The sequence below is a fragment of the Sturnus vulgaris genome, chromosome 10 (assembly GCF_052056855.1).
Source record: "Sturnus vulgaris isolate bStuVul1 chromosome 10, bStuVul1.hap1, whole genome shotgun sequence".
In the NCBI taxonomy this organism is placed as follows: Eukaryota; Metazoa; Chordata; class Aves; order Passeriformes; family Sturnidae; genus Sturnus; species Sturnus vulgaris.
The window spans coordinates 7,616,522-7,627,088 of record NC_142252.1 but is presented as its reverse complement, the minus strand read 5'-3'; positions in this window follow the sequence as shown (position 1 = coordinate 7,627,088).

Sequence of the window (10,567 nt, the reverse complement as noted above, 5' to 3'; positions counted from 1 at the left end):
GGATATTCAAGTTTAGTGCCTGAATTTTAAAGATAAATAATTTTTGCTTCATTTCATTATGAATTTATCAAGGTTTATGTTGTGCCAGAATGTAAAATTGTATGTACATTCTTTTAAAAATAATCAGATAACATGGATGCCGTACATAATATACTGTGGGTACAGAGTAGTTTTTAATTAAGAAAATTTTAACATTGGAATGTGATTCTGGTTATGTCTATTACATGTTCTCTTATAGATTTAAATCTGAATTGTTTATGGAATTGTTGGGAGATAAATGGTGTTTTGGTAGGATAGAAGCTCTTATCAAAGAGCACCCTTTGTATGCCCATTCCCACTGAGTGGCAACTTTATTATTTATTAGAAGAGAGATGTTCTTTATTCTCTGCCATAGACTTTGATCTAAAGTTGAGGGAAGTAAGTGAGAATTACTCATCTCTATAATTTTGTATAGAGTTTGACTTTCAATGTTGTTTCCTGCTTTGCATTGCATTTTTTATTAGATTTCTGATTACTTACATACACTGCCAAATGGAATGGGACTGCAATAATAAAGATGCACAATATTTCAAAGATTTCTCTGAAAAAAGTTCAGCGTATGAAATTCTTCTTCACACTATTGAATTGAACTTCTTTCACCCTCTGCAGATGTAGAGTGGAAGAAAACTGTCAAATTAAAGCAGAAAGGATGCTATAGAGCTTCCTGACCAAACCCTCAAGAGAAAATAGGAGAATAATAAACCTCTATGCTATCTCCTAACACCAGATTTCAGAGCAGTAGCAGGGTGTCCTCTTCATGCTAAAGTTAGGGAGGGGAAAAGATGCAGAACTGCCCTGAAAAAACAATCTGTGGCACAGAGGACTCGTGCACCCTTGGCCAGTGCTTCCACTGGCTGCTCTGACCAGGCAGTCACAGAGCCCCTGACCCACCATCTATGTGCATTCTGAAACTGTTTCCATAAAAATTGCAGATCCATGTGTATGCTGCAAGGGGCAGTTTCCCTGGGCAGTCCCTGTAAATTCTGACAGAGCTTCCAGCAATTTTTCAAATAACCTGAAGAGTAGATTAGTGTGTAACTTAAAGTAGGAAATTCAGAAAAACAGAGAGAAATCCTGTCAGAGCCCCCAGTAACTTGCAGCACAGTTCTGTGTATTGTTAGACACAAAGCAAAGCAGTGCTGTGAGTCCTGCAGTCTAGGAAAAGCTTTGGTCTGGGCTCACTTCCCAAGACACCAGGAACAGACATCTGAGGTAACCAGACTTCACAACAGAGCTGCTTCTGCACCCCATACAATCCTGCACACAGTACCTCTGTGAGAGCAAGCCTTTGAAAACGAAACTCCTTTGCTCTGTGTGGGCACCAAAGATGCAAATCTGGTGGGTCAGGATCTGAAGGCCATCTCCTCAGCTGCCCTCCCTACACCTTAATGCTTCCTTGGCACTTTGAAGTGGCTGCACTGCAGATGCTCTGAAAGCTCTCTCAGGATGAAAGGCAACAGGAAACTAAAGATGGCAATGGTAATCCTAATGCTGGGACAAACAAGGGACTAAGAGGAGATGCAGCAATATTCCCCATTAATCATTCCACTGGTTACACCCCCTGAGAAAGGCATGTCTATGCATTTGCACAAATGCACGAGTGTCCAAGGGCTGTGGAGGCAGGCAGAGCTCACTACAGCTGCTGTGTATCCAGTGCTGCCACACCAGCAAAGGAGGAAGACATTGAAGCATAAAGTGTAAGCTAAAGGGAGTGTCTGAGCTGCTCTGTGTCCCTTGATGTATGGAGAGGCAGAGCTGACATTCACAAATGCAAGTTATATTTCTGCTGTTTTCATTTCTTGACCCTGTCTCTAAAGCCATCCTTTCCCTGTCCAGCACACAGGAAGAAGACACAGGACACAGACAGGTAACTGCTCTGGCCTTTCTTTGGTGAGCCTCAGTTAGCCTTCTCTATTAGCATTTGCCTCCTCCATCCAAGCTTTAAATGCATAAAACCAGGATTGATAAAAACATAGGAGATATTTCTCATGCTTCATTGTGTGGAATTTCATTAAGAAAAAATTGTATTCCTGCAAGTCGCGTTTATCAATGCAAAATGAATATTGCTCTAAACTGATCTTAGCCTAATTCAGTATCTTGCTTTCAATTAAAACCAAAGTCAGTTGGGCACTTAAACGTTTCCTTGGATCTGAACAACAGTGGTATAGTTTCCACTCTAACATTACAAGTTACTTGGTCATTTACAACATTTTTCCCCCCACGTATTTCACTTTCTCCACTGTTAGAGAAGGAAAATTATGCTCTATCAGGTGTTGTGAGGATGAATAAATCTGAAATGTGAGATGTTTGGATCCCTCAGTTAACCAGGCCACATGAGTAGGTGAGACAGATGGTGACTGCAATAAATGAGGACTGTAGTACTTCAAGGAGTGTTCAGCAGTAAAGGATAAAATGCCATTTCCTTTTTGCCCTTTGAACCTGATCAACTACAGCATGAAGAACATTCAGAGGGGCTTGAAACATATACTCCTACTTAAACAAAAGAACTTCAAACATGACTGTCATACCCCTAGGGACAATCTACAACTAATACAATCACACTTAAATTTTTATCTGTCTGAATGGAAAATAAAAGTGATCTAAATATTGGTATATTTTACTCGAAAGCAAGTGTGTTCAGGATCAAAAATGTGCCTCCAAGGGATAACGAAATAAACCCCCACAGTTTTATCAGAGTGCAAAGTTCATGGAACATAATTTATAAAAATATCCCAGTGTATTTATCAGTCTATTCCATTTGTTTTGTAATTTTGAATAAAGATAATTTCTTATTTAGTTCCTGATTCTGTACCTCCATTAAGAGAGGATGATGAATATGTATGTTTGCAATTTCCTTTGAAATCTGCACAGAAAGCAGGAGTGAACCCTAAATCCAGATAAATCACTGCAAAGACTCAGTGGCTGACAAGTATGTCTTGCCTGAATGTGCCCAGTTGCTTGCACATGTGTGTGCTCATTCCTGTGCTTGACAAGGAATCATCTTAACAGCACAGAGATGACAGCCTTTAAACTGTGACCCAGATGTGAGCTTTCCATAGAGGCATTTAATTTCAAGAGCTTCTTTTTAAGGTGAAGAGAGCATGGCTGCTAAAAGAAAAAAGAGGAAAAAATGATATGGACAACATCAGTGGGGGAATATATATCCTATATTTCCTGACATTTGTCATAAGGTTTCAGTGCTTTACTGTGAGCTGGATGGATTCCACAAAGAAAGCTGGATGAATCCTACAGACAGACCTTTTTGTTAAAACCATTTCTCTCCACCATATCAGCTGTTTGGCTGTTTTCTGTCTAAAAGTAGCTTAATGACAGATTTAGTTTTGTCAAAGCGACGAAAGCGAATCAGACTCATGAGGGGCAGCACAGACACTCAGGTGAGGGTTTTATCCAAACCTCACCTTTTTCTGTGCAGCACATGCTCTGTGTTTCCTCTTGCTCAGCTCAGCCACACTGCTGAGGTGGCTCAAGCTTAGGAAGAGGCATTGCTATCCAGCAGCCACCTACACACAAGGTACCCCACCTCCATTCCCAATTCAGAGCCAAGGAGGCAAGATGTATCCAACCTTCAAATTCTTTTGACTGGGAAAAGTATAATTGCCAAGTGTGTGCCTAGAAATACTAGCAGGTGTTTCCCTATCCTCTGTAGCAAGTCTTGAGAAAATTCTCCTGTTTCCTGCTGCATGGATAAGGTGATAGGTAGGCACCCACAAGCAAGGTGTTTGCATACTATCACACTGAACAGAGGCTGGCCCTCAGAACAAAGAACCTTGTAGGAATACAAATCTGTCAATTCATTCATTAATTATGTCACCTAGTAAGTGAGCTGACTAGATTAAATAGAGGGAAAATATTAATCACGCTTTCCCTATTAGCATGAGGTAATGCTTGCCTTTTTCATGTAGCCCTTCAGAGTGAGAGGTAGGAGGAGAGGACTCTATGGTGTCATGGGATCATCTGTGAGCTGGAACGATACTGGGTTGAGGGAGTGGTTGTGGGATAGTCACTGGGAACTTGTGATGGTAAATATTTAGCCTAGCACACTCCTGCAGTGTCTGCAAAATCCTGAGGATGGGATCTGTGTGGAGATGACCTTGAATTTCAGAAAAATTGGTTGGAAGAGATGCAGTAAGATGGGCAGGGAGGATACAGATGTCACCAGACCCTCTTGCCTGAAGCAGTAATTGCTGAGGGCTTTGGAGACCAGAAAGATGCTGAAGATGCTGGGCTGAAGAGAGCAGTGGATTCAAGGGTGAGACCAGGGTGTGGTAATAAAGGAAAGTACCAGGGCACGATATTGGTGTTGATGGTGCTGGGACGATACTGGGGAGAAGAGTGGGGAAGAAAGGCAGGCAGCTCCCAGGAGATGGGATTGCAGGCATGTGAAACCTGCTGCAACCCACATGGCTGCTGATGTTCTCTCTCCTACAGCATAACAGTGATGATGAAATTATCTCTTTGGATCAGACAAAATGGGTGAAAGGAGCACAGCCCTTGCACTAGTGTTGATGCTGTCCCAGGGCAGACAGGAGGAAGACTGGACCAAGTCTGCTCCTCCTTCCAAGTAAAGAAGGTTCCAAATTCAGGATGGAATATGGATGACCAGTCTGCAGCCACAATTTAGCTGAAATATTCTTTCACATTTACTTTAGTGTCCCATTAGTCCCAGTAACATGCCCTGTGAAGCACATAGCCTAAGGTGTTTGACCTCCAGTGCCTTGGGAGTGTGATTAATATTTACTAGTAGGTCTTGGCAGGTCTTTGTAAGTTAGTAGGTAGTTAGGAGGTTATTTTGTAGATTAGTAGGTAGACATTACTTATTAGTAGATAATTATGCTGGTTAATAATAATGCATAATTATGGTTACATATTGAAAACCAGACTAATATTTTCTAATTGCTTAATGTAACAGAAACTATGTTAGGCATATTTCTTAAGATGATGGCAAACTCCAATACCAGAAGTCACAAAAAAATGCTCATGAATGAGCAGGTTATCAGAACAATGTTTGAAAAACCATACAGAGCCTAATCTGAAACAGGTTATGGATCACGGAAAACTAGAGTTTATTCAGACACTATTTCTGAATCCAAAATCCACTGACATTCTGTGAATAAATTATTCATAAATTGTCCACCTGGCAGGATGGATTTGGTCATAGTTTTGCCATTTCAACTGTTTGTGTTTTCCCTTCTGCTGGTGAATTTCAACTGCCCTTATGACATGTTCTGAGATTTTCATCTTCATGCAGCAGCTTGAGGTCTGATTTCCACCGATGGAGTTGGAGGGGCAGAGGGATTTCTCAAGCAAGAATTCTACCTGGGTGAGCAGAGTCAAACTCCTGTCTGTCAGTGCTCTTCTGCTCTGCACAGCTGTGCTGTACTCCTGCAGCAACTACAAACTCTTCCAAATGTTTCTGTAGTTATTTCTCTTGTGTCTTCCTCAAGCTGGAAGATTCATAGCTAAACAGAAAAACTCCTTGTATGTGAGCTAAGAGGATGAGATATCATCTTCAAATGCATGAAGGCCAACCTAGAGCCTTTGTTACTGAGACCTGTTTTTCTTCTATATGACATCTAAAAGTATGTCCTTCCTTTTTCCTTTAATTTTTTGGGCTTGTGACTGGACTGATTACTACCTTACAGTGTGTACAACTGCTGTTACATTTTGTCATTAAATTTCCTCTATGCTCTTATCACCTTATTCTATACTCAACAATTGTCAGCAAAATAAGTGAGATAAGAAGAAATTGATTTGAAAAAAAACAAACCAAGAGAGATACAGTATTTATGAATTAAAGGAGTATATCAGGCAGATCTAGTAATAAAAAACTTGCATAAGAATCACTTTCTGAGTATTCACACCCTCTCGGATGAGGGTCATTGAAGCAATTTTAGCTGTCACATTTCACACTAGGGCATTACAATGGAACTGAATTCCCCACTATGCCTGAATTATGAAACAATAGAATTATATTCTATGAGGATTATTTGTATGCAGCATCTGTGTGACTAAAATTCTTATTTGCCAAGAGATTTTAATGTTTTCTAATTAATCTTTGTCTTCTGTTTGTAAGAGTTGTTACAATCCAAGCTATTCAAATCACTTCACAAATCTTAAGACCGGTGAAAAACATCAAATTAATTTAATCTTTTATTCTTGTTCCTTTGACATTGCTATGATATCATAATCTAATGATGAGTCCCCCAAACATGAGTCTTGTTCTTTATCCACAACAATGAAAGATTAACTCTAGTGCTACCTTATGTACATTGAATTTAGGGTATTAATAGCCCTGCTGCCCTTAATACATAAACCATTTTCAATGTTAAACTCTGAAACTCTGGCTAGAGAAGAAAAGTAAATCTAATGTCTGGATAAGAACCTGATTCAAAGTTTGTAAAAGACCACAGACTACTTTTCAGGGATTTCAGATAGTTCAGTACTCAGTTTCAGAGTCCTGTCAGAGAAAAGTGGTGGACTGGTGTTTGTATGTGCCACTAATTGAACAGATCAGGTACAGAGAAATCATTAAATTTCTGGTTTTTACTCTTAAAATCACATTAATCATCCATTGATTTTTGTTCTCTTTCTGTTATATCAAAGCAAATCATGATGAGGAAGCCCATACACATAATATCTTCTACAACATATTAGTTGTTAATATTTTTAATTCATTGTAATCAGGTAATCTCCCCAATTTCTGTGTCTTATTGTTGTGGAACATGGAACCATGAACATCTCATTCTTGCTGAAAAAAAAGTATCCTGGCATAAAGAAGGCCAAGCTGGGTGATTTGCTTGGCAGAAGAGACTAACATTAAAAGTGAGGGTTAATTGCTGATATGAAGGTTATAGAAGCCTTTTAGAATATTTCAGAACTGCCTACTATCTGAATAATTATTGCAAGAAAGTCAGCTTGTTGGAAAACTATATCTAACTTGCATCTCTGACATAAAACCAGACAAAAAAGACAAATTAAAATATTCAAAATATCATCACAACTTAGTGTAATCTGCAGAAACAGGAATGTTATGTGGTCTTGTGGGGCTTTGACTGCAGTATAATTGAAATCTGATTAGTCTGAAATAGGACACTGCAGCCTATTTGATAGTATTAATTAAATGAAAACCTCTGGTGTAAAGGGGCAATTTTGAATTCTTTCAACACATCTGAGAAGCTCAATAATCACCACTTCAACACATTCTGGAGAGTTTAATTGTGCTGGTTGGATACAGATACATTTTTGATATATTTCTCTCTTCAGAGGGCTCAGACATTGTCTCTGAAGTCCAGACTAACCTGCACTCAGATCCAGAGTTTGTGACTTGTCCAACCTGTCTAGACTATACAAACACAGAGCTCAGAAATCAAGCCCTCAGTGCTGGGTCCTATGGAGTTTGTGGGTACTTTGTGAGAACAAATACAATACATAACATTTCTTAATATATAAGTTGCAATTATAAATATTTTCAACACAGTAAAGTGCATATGGGCTCGTGGCAAAGGTATAAAAGAAGCCCATTAATTGGCTATGATTAAAAAATAAAACCCCAAACACCTCAAATGCTTGACTCGGATGGAAGCTCCAATACACAAAGTGACCATGCCCCACTTCAGCAATGCAACCATGCAAAAGACATCTGTGCTAGCAGCTAACAGAAAAAATTGATCTATTGATTATGGCATAATGACCTGGAGAATGGAAAGGTTATTAGCCAGACTGACCTGAAAGGAGATAAATGGGTAAGTCTGCCTTTATACTTCAGCTTGGAATAGGAGTGTTCTTACAGAGGAGCTTCCATTTATGTCCACCTCCCATTGTGTGTCAAACTGGATTTCTTTCAGATTAAACAAGGATGTTCAGGAATGCACCAGGGCACTCCAGTCACTGGTGGGTACTCAGTCCACAGGCCCAGCCTATAATCACACAAAGTCAGACATAAGTGTGGTGCTGAGTCTTTAGCACCATTATCACCAGCAAAGCCCCAGCAAGGAAAGGCTTTTGAAGCTGTTAGAGCCTGGTGGAGTTTGCTGTAGCCCTAAAATAGTCCCACTAGTTTGGACCTCGAGTGCTGGGCTCAGGCCTCTCTCTGAATTTTAAATTGAATGGTCACATCCACTCCCACTTACAAAATGCCAAACATACACTTGGCTATCAAAAGCAATAGAATGAGAAGCCAGACCAGAAAAGACATTACCTAATTGACTTATTTAAGTAAGCTGGAACTAACTAGGGATGGTTTAGCTCCAGGCAGTGGGGACTAAAAATTCTAACCACTCCAGGTTTGTGACTGTGGGCACGACTTTTCTTGTTTGTTTGTTTTTGTTTTTTTTCTGGTCTCATCTTTTAAAGTAGAATGTTTCCAGATCTTTTTCCATAGTCAGCTGATTTTTCAATGACTTTGTTGTTCTGATTTTCCAATTGGGCTTCACAAGTACTTTTAGTCAATCAGATTAATTAGAAAAATTAATGAACCTGAATTGTAATAACATTTAACCAAGCTCTATGAGTACAGTGCTCCCTGGTCCTAAATGACTGTCTCATGCAAAGATCACAGTCCACTGAATGTCATTTTATTACCAACTATAGACAGTAGAAGTTTGTTAGCTTTACTAATCAAGCACACCAAGCACATATCAAAATCTCTTTTTAATGAACAAAACAAAAGAGTCTCTTGACTGAAGTCAGTCTGTAACTATCATATAGACTGAAGCATTAAACTTCAAAATACAGCGATGGGTGCAATTTAAATGTTCCATGCTATCACGCAAGAGACATCCAATTACTGTCTCTTTCAAAATGTTAAATTAATATCTATTCAAGTTTTAGAAATATTGGGGAACATGATTCATAGAAATTTGAATTCAGAGTGGAATATGTGACATACATAGAGTAGTTGAAATCCTTATATGCACAGGTATATTTATAGATGCAGGGAGAAAGAAAACAGAATCCCCTCTCTGGCAAATGAACTGCATCTTTGTGAGAAAAAACATATCTGCTGTCTTGTAGATTTTTGATACATATAAACACCTTTAGAACAACCATAAAATAAACCAAAGATTAAAATCTTTGGAAGTCTGTTTGGGATAGTTAGAAGCATTGCTACATTATTTACAGACATAGAAAAGAATTCAGTGCGGGCATAAGCAAATAATCTGCTGCTGGGCTCAGATTCCTGCACTCCTGTGCAATAGCTTCATTTGAAGGCCACAGTTTCCATAACAATGGCACTTGGAGAAGCCTAATTTACACATTGCCACTGTGACACATTGTGTTATTCCTTGGAACACCAGGGTGCACTGCTCATGTCACATTACATTTGTGACACAATTAAAGTCACTGGCTGAGTCTGACACAGTTTTATATGATTGTCACACAGTAGATTGTGTACTGAATGATCTAAAAAGGGATAAGGGGAAAAAAATAGTCCCAAAGCTGGCCTGGGCCTGGGAGTGAAATAGGTGTTAAAGGTTAACTTTGTAACTATGATATGTACATGTATATTGTCTATATACCAACATACTTAAAAAAACCAAAATATGTCTGAGCATATGGCTTGTTACAAAGAGGTTTTTTAAGTCTTCCCCATTTTCCTGTCGCACCCTCACAGCACTCTTTCCTTGGAGTCCCTTAAAGACACAAATTAACAAACAGCCAAGTGTAATCTGGCAGCATAAAGAAAGTGAATTACCATTAAATATTAGACAAAACTGCCAATCCCAGTCTGCTGTTCATGGCCTTTGTAGTCATACTGGCCACACTGTTATATTTTCACACAGTCAAATTTTAAACCTCAGCTGTACTGTAACGTATTTTAGAGGAAAGCTCCCTATTGCAATTAACATTCCCCAAGGAATAAATCAGAACATCTCTGCAGTAGCACATCCTAAACAATGATCACCCAGGGAAGCAAAGGTCCATATCTTAGGCACTTTCATGATATATCACCAGAAAATGATCTATTAAGAAAATCTCTTCTCATTTAGAATTATTTTTTTAATGTCACCTTCTGAGGTGCAAAAAAATTTTACCAAACATTAATGTAAAATTCTTTGAGGCAGTATTATGCCAAGTTCAAATAAAAAAAGGATTTTAGGAATAGTACCTAATTAACAATTACTAATACCTAATTAATTATTATGACAGTGCCAAGGATAGCTTTGATCCAGCCAGAGAGCTGAACAGTTCCTTTGACAAATCCCAGAGACCATCACAGTGCTTTATGAAACATGTGATTTAGATGGAGAAGTTGTTATCTGGCATAAAACAAACTTCTGAAATTTAATCCTTGCTCAGCTGAAACAGTTCAGAATTTGACATTGATGTCAGCACAACAGAAATTTTACTTCTAATGCATATGTGACAAAAGACTCTCTTTTTCCTTTGTATACAAAATAAAGTAGAGATTTTGCCAGTTTTTACTTTAAAGATACAATTCACACCATTTCTATCATACTTAGTTGACTGAAAGAATATACACATTTTCATAGGGGACAAACTAAAA